The sequence below is a fragment of the Gossypium hirsutum genome, chromosome A06 (assembly GCF_007990345.1).
Source record: "Gossypium hirsutum isolate 1008001.06 chromosome A06, Gossypium_hirsutum_v2.1, whole genome shotgun sequence".
Lineage (NCBI taxonomy): Eukaryota > Viridiplantae > Streptophyta > Magnoliopsida > Malvales > Malvaceae > Gossypium > Gossypium hirsutum.
This window is the reverse complement of record NC_053429.1, coordinates 47,785,786-47,793,138: the sequence shown is the minus strand read 5'-3', so window position 1 is coordinate 47,793,138 and position 7,353 is coordinate 47,785,786. Positions and strand designations below refer to the sequence as shown.

The following is a 7,353-nucleotide window of genomic DNA, read 5'->3' as shown; positions in this document are numbered from 1 at the left end:
GTTAATTAAGGTAAATTATAATAAAACAAAACAAAATTTCCTTCTCCATTCATCATCATCAACCGAAATTAGGGTGGATAAAGCACCATTTTTGCTTTAGTCTTTCGGCTAAGCTATAGTGAGCAATTAATGTATGGTTTTTTATCTGTTTTTAATGATTTCTACATTTTCGAGCTCGTTGCAACTTAATCTAGTTAGCCCGTACCTTCGTTTTTGAAAGATGCCAATGTCGAATACTTGAGTTCTTTGATGTTTAATGATAAATTATAGAAGCTTGATGATAGTTTTACAAGTTTTGTAAAGTGATTTTTGACAAAAATATCAAATAGGGATTAAATTGTGAAAATGTAAAATGTGGTAGTTAAAAGTGTGAAATAATGAAAGATACGGGCTGCTAGTAGTATATAGGAAGTTCAGCTATCATGGGCTATGGCCTAATTGTGTAATCTTGCATTTTTATGTGTTAAGGACTACATTGCAAAGTAGTCAAAATCTAGGGGTAAATTTATAATTTAGCCAAAATGAATGTTTTAGGCTAAATTGAATTGAATGAAAGTTTGAATGAGTTAATTTGACATTATATAGATCAAGTTAAGCAAATATCAGAACTAGATCAAGGAAAACGAAAAGTAGATGAATAGCTGATAATTTTGATGAATTGGCATGTTTGGTATGGTATAGGGATGATGAATTGGTACATTTTGATGATGAAGAATTGGTATATTTTGTGGCATGAATTAGATGATAATATGGTGAGAACTTACATATGGAAGATAAGTGAAAAATGTAGGTTATGACATATTGATGTGGTATGTTTATGGTTATGATTTGAGTAGTGAAATGGTTGAAGATGAAATGGCATGATTTGTATATTAATTGGCATATTTTGGTTGCCTATAAGTGCATTGATATGGTATGAAATGGTATGGTTTAGATATGCTTGAGGAGGGTGAGAAATGTGGCTTAAACCAAGCCTAATTTCACCCCACATGGTTGAGCACACGGGCATGTGACTCGACCGTGTGTCTGTTGTAACTTAATTAAACAATCAGTGAGTTACATGGCTTAGGCACACGGCGTGTCTACTGGTCGTGTGTGGCACACGGGCTGGCATATAGGCGTGTGGTTAGCTGTGTGATCAAGTCAGTATACCCTTCAGATTTCATAGGGCCATGGCAGACGAGCGTGTCTCCGGCCATGTGATACAAGTTAGTATTTATGCCCTGTTTCCATACGGATTATGACACGGGCATGTCTGGTAGCCATGTGCACACGGGCATGTGATCCTTGTATGCATGAAAATTTTTTAAGTTTCCCAAAGTTTACAAATGTTATCAGTTTACTCCCAAACCTCTTTCAAGCATGTTTTAAGGTCTCATAGAGCCTTATAAGGGACAATGTGATTATGTTTGATTAATGTTTATGTGATAATGGCTTTATGTTCGAGAAATGTATGTTATATTTTGATCGGTAATGCCTCATAACCCTATTTCGGTGACGGATAAGGGTTAGGGGTGTTACATTTGGGTTTTGTGTAGGTGTATGCAAATTTGGATGGCAAGATGGCTTGGTAAATAGCCTATTTTTGTCCACACGGGCAGAGACACGAGCATGTGTCTCAGCCGTGTGTGACACACAGTCAGGTTACACGGCTGTGTGTCCCCTGGTGTTGAATTAAAAATCAAGTTAGTATGCTTCACACGGCCTAGCACATGGGCGTGTGACTTGTCCGTACGGCATAAGTCAGTATACCCTACAAGTTTGGCAAGACCCAGTACATGGCCTGGCACACGGGGATGTGTGGCCAGTTCGAAGGCACACGGGCTGGGACACGACCATGTGATCTCATTTTGAATATCCACACAGCCTGTGACATGGGCGTGTCTTTGGTCGTGTGAGACACACGACCGGCCATAAGGGCGTGTGTGCCCTGTATTTTGCAAAATTTTCTTAGTGTTCCAGAAATTTCATAAGTTATCGATTTAATCCCGAACCACCACGAATGCATGTTTAGAGCCTCATAAGCTCATATTAGGGACAATGTAAATGATGTTGAATGTTGATTACATGAAATTTGAAAATGTATGTTTAATGTATGTTTAATTGTATAATATGCTCGATAATGCTCCATAACCCTATTCCGGCATTGAATACGGGTGAAGGGTGTTACATTAATTTCATAGTTGCGTTACTTTTTAATTCCATTGTTGTTAGTTGTATTCTCAGCCTGAGTAGCTAAACCTTATAAGGGGTTGGTTAATGGCTAATTGCTGAGTTTATTTTTGGATAAAGGATCAAATTGTAATAAATTGGATTAATTTGAACGAACCTAAAAATTTATGGTTGACGACCCTAAGGAAACATCTAGGCAAGTGAGACCAAGAGGTAATCTTGTTGCACACCAATTCGTTTGTCCTAGATTACCTAGTGAGATCGAGAGATAAACCGGACTAATTTGTCTAATTTGGTAAAATTGAGATTAAGAGATAAAATTGAGCAACTTTAGTAATTTAAGTGATTGATGTCCCCCATTCAAAAATTGGTAAACCACATCGAAGTCAACTGACTATTAAACCGTAATTTATACATATTTCTATCCCATGCTTAGCACATTTTATGGATGATTTTTCCTTAAAATTGGTGAATTCGATGCTCCTAATGCCTTAATTTCATGTTTTATACTTAGGTGAGCATAGGAGAGTGAAAGGAACAAGAAACGGGGCAAAAACAGAGAAAATGGGCCAACGTACGAAATCAACACAGCCTAGACCTCCTCACACGGGTAGACCACACGGTCGTGTCAATTTGGAAGAATCGAAGCACGACTCGCACGAGTGGACCACACGCCTGTGCCTATTTAACAGGCTTGGCCACGGCCTAAAGTAATCGTACAGGGGCATGTCCCTGTCGATCCCAAGTTTAGTCCAATTTAGAAATGGCCAATTTTGAGGGTTCTTAGGCATTCCAAAGCCTATAAATACACCCTCGAGAAGGAGGAAAAAGGGGACACGGGGAGGGAAGCAAGGAACTGCTCAAGGAAAGCCGATTGATCCATCTCAGAAGCCAGATTCATCAACAAGACTGAAGATCTCTCCTCAATTTCCCTTCAGGAGTTTTGGGTTTTTCTTTATGTTTTGTATTCATTATTCTTCTGAGATGTTTACCTTTTTAGTTATGAACTAAAATCCCTAAATACCTAAGGGGAATGAAACCTAAGACGAATCTTGTTATTATTTTCTAAATTGTATGATAAATATTTGACTTGTTCTTAATTATGTGTTCTTAATTCTTGTTTTGATATTCCAGGATATTGATTCAATTTAAGCTCTTATTCAAAGGAGGAATAGACCCTGTCTAAGAGTAAAATTGTCATAATTAAGCGGAGTAGATTGCGCGCCTAGAGAAGGGTGACAAGATTTTGCCGGATTAGGGTGAAACCTAATAAGGGGATCCATAGATCGAGTTAATGCAACCCTAGGAGTTAATTAGAAAGAGATTTCAATTATTCAACCTAGGGTTAGACGTTGTTAGTCTCGAGAGGGATAATAATATAACTTAGGGATTTCTACGGAACAAGTTAAATGAATAAATCATCCGATTCGGAGTCAGAATAACAAGTGAAGTCAAGGTGGATTCTTCCTTAGGTATTTTCTTAATTCAATCGTTTTCCAAGAGTAATCCCCCAATTCTATTTTCTATAAATTCTTAGTTTAGTTAATTAGTTAGTTAAAACAAACCCCCTTATTCTTAGGCTAGATAATAAAAAGACAGTCATTACTAGCACTTTTAGTTCCTTTGGGTTCGACAATCTGGTCTTGCAAAACTATACTACTGTTCGATAGGTACACTTGCCTATATCGTGATAATAGTTAGTTTCAAGAATGATTCATTATAAATTTATAAAACTTATCACATAAAATCACGATCAAGTTTTTGGCGCCGTTGCTGGGGAACTAAGATATTAGGAACACTCAATTTTTCTTAATTTAGCCATTTATTTTTCTTGCAAGTTAATTTTATTTTATTTTATTTTTATTTATTAATTTATTTTTTCTTTCTCTTGGCAGGTTTTTATAGTTTATGACTAGAAGAAACCCGTCAGGACCACTGCTTCTTGACAAAGAAATCGATCGCATAGCTTGCAGAAACCGAAGAGAAATAAGGCGAAGCCTAAGATACATGAGGAAGAGCAAGAGGACGATATCTCAACTACGACCGAAGGGATGGCTAAAAATCAAGACAATCAGCTGCCTCTGCGATACCCGCTGAACTAGCAAATCAGAATCCTGCTCCTCGTACTATGTATGATTATGCTAAACCTACTTTAACAGGAACTGAGTCAAGTATAGTTAGGCCTGCTATTATTGCGACTAATTTTGAACTAAAACTTAACACTATTCAAATGATACAGCAATTTGTTCAGTTTGATGGTTTGTAGGATGAGGATCCAAACACTCACTTGGCAAATTTCCTAGAATTCTGCGATACATTTAAAATTAATGGCATTTCTGATGATGCCATTCGTCTTCGGTTATTCCCTTTTTCATTGAGGAACAAAGCTAAACAGTGGTTAAACTCATTACCACGAGGGTCAATTACTACTTGGGAACAAATGACCAAAAAATTTTTATTCAAATATTTTCCACTGGCTAAAACAGCCAAATTATATAATGATATCTCTTCGTTTGTGCAGATGGACTTAGAAACTCTTTACAATGCATGGGAGAGATACAAGGACCTACTGCGAAGGTGTCCTCACCATGGATTACCTCTATGGTTGCAAGTTCAAACATTCTACAATGGCCTGAATCATTCGACTCGGCAGATGATTGATGCAACCGCTAAAGGAACTATCAATAACAAGACACATGAGGCGACTTACGAATTTATTGAGGAGATTTCACTGAATAACTATTAGTGGCAAGTTATGAGAACAAAGCAGACGAAAGCAGCCGGTGTCTTCTACCTCGACGCGGTTACTATGCTATCTAACCAAGGAGAACTCTTAAACAAAAAGATTGATGGTTTGTGTGGTTCTACTCAAATACATCCAACGATGAGGTACGATTCGAATGGAGGAGGAGCATGCACAAAATATCAACCCTTCAACCCTAGCATCGAGGAGGAACAAGTCCAATATATGGGTAACAATAACTCCAATAACTCCAGACCCCAAAATAACCCATATAGTAACACTTACAATAGAGGTTGGAGGAACCATCCCAATTTCTCATGGGGCGGTCAAGGAAATCAAAGCCACAACATCCTCCGAATTTTCAACAACCACCTTACCAGCAAGAAAAGAAGCCGAACCTTGAGGAGATGCTAACCAAATTCATCTCGGTATCAGAAGCTCATTTTCAGAATACTAAGACAGCACTCAAAAATCAACAAGCATTGATCCAAGGGCTCGAAATCAAATTGGACAGCTGGCTAAGATGATTTCCGAAAGAGCACCAGGAAATCTACCTAGTAACACTGAATCCAATCTAGAAGCACATGTGAAAGTAGTTATACTAAGGAGTGGGAAAGTGTTAGCTGAATCAGAAAAGAAGCCACAACAAGAAGCTGACAGCAGCAAAGGAGAGGAGGTAAAACCTGAAAGCAATGACAATCCAATGTCGAAAGAATATAAACCACCAATTCCATACTCAGAAAAGTTGAAGAAAGACCGCGTGGATGCACAATTTGGTAAATTCCTTGAACTTTTTAAACAAATACATATTAACTTACCTTTTGTTGAAGCTATATCACAGATGCCTACATATGCAAAAGTTTTAAAGGCGCTCCTAACAAAAAAAGGGAAGTTTGAAGACTTATCTACGGTGCAACTTAACGAGGAATGCTCGACTATACTAAAAAAAACTGCCAACCAAACTGCCAACGTTGATAAGGCACTAGCTGATTTAGGTGCTAGCATTAATTTGATGCCATATAAAATGTTTAAACAACTTGGTCTTGGGGAACCTAAACCCACTAGGATGAGCATTCAACTAGCTAATAGATCAGTTAAATATCTTAGGGGTATTATAGGGGACATTCTTGTAAAAGTAGATAAATTTATATTCCCTGTTGACTTCGTTGTGCTTGATATGGATGAATATGTTGAAGTGCCTTTAATCTTAGGGCGTCCATTTTTAGCCACTAGGGCTGTTATTGACGTAGGTGATGGTAAAATGGTACTTAGAGTAGGTGACGAAGAAATTATTTTTAAAATTTACGATGCCATGAGATTTTCTAGGGAACAGGATGACTCATGTTATGTTATTGACTCTATTGATCATGCTGCTCAAGATTCTTTTTAGGAAATCATACATAAGGACACGTTGGAACTGTGCCATGCCCAAGGAGAGGAGATAGATGACGATGATTCCAAGATAGGTAAAATAAAAGCTAAACTGAACTTCAATGAATCTTCCCAAAGACAAGCAGAATATGAGGACATTAAAGGGAACAATGATTTTAAGCAAAAACCCTCTACTGAAGAACCTCCCAAACTAGAACTTAAACAATTACCAAACCACTTGGAATATGCATTCCCTGGAAATAATTCTACATTACCAGTTATTATTGCATCTAACTTGCAACCCAAGGAGAAAGATGAATTAATCCAAGTATTAAAAGAACATAAAAAGTCCATAGCTTGGAAAATTTTTGACATTAAAGGGATCAGCCCTTCTTTTTTCACCCACAAAATTTTAATGGAAGATGAATATAAACCACGTGTGCTAGCTCAAAGATGGCTGAACCCCAACATGAAGGAAGTTGTTAAAGCCGAGGTAATTAAACTTCTAAATGCTAGAATTATTTATCCTATTTCTGACAGTTCTTGGGTAAGTCCAGTGCAGGTTGTTCCTAAGAAATGAGGCATGACTGTGGTAGCCAATGAGAACAATGAACTAATTCCAACTAGGACAGTCACAGGTTGGAGAGTTTGCATTGACTATAAGAAGCTAAATGATGCCAGGAGGAAATATCACTTCCCCTTACCATTCATTGGCCAAATGTTGGAAAGACTATCAGGGCACATGTACTACTGCTTCTTAGACAGACTATTTGGCTATTTTCCTAATAGCTCCTGAAGATCAGGAAAAAATGACATTCACATGTCCATACGGTATATTTGCTTACTGAAGAATGTCCTTTGGATTATGTAAGGCTCCTACTACGTTCCAGCGCTGCATGATGGCCATATTTGACGAACTCGTAAAAGATATCATGGAGGTATTTATGGATGATTTCTCGGTATTCAGTAACTCTTTCAATCTTTGCCTTAAAAATTTAAAACGAGTTCTAATAAGATGTGAGGAAACGAACCTTGTACTTAACTGGGAAAAATGTCACTTTATGGTT

General features: G+C 37.5%; 1 non-coding gene across 1 annotated transcript; it reads right to left on the bottom strand.

Annotated features, from left to right (window-relative positions):
* Window positions 1-4,661: 4,661 nt before the first annotated feature.
* Window positions 4,662-4,767, bottom strand: LOC121231260 (small nucleolar RNA R71). Its single transcript, XR_005929324.1, has one exon. It is a non-coding gene; the product is annotated as a small nucleolar RNA R71 (small nucleolar RNA).
* Window positions 4,768-7,353: the final 2,586 nt, after the last annotated feature.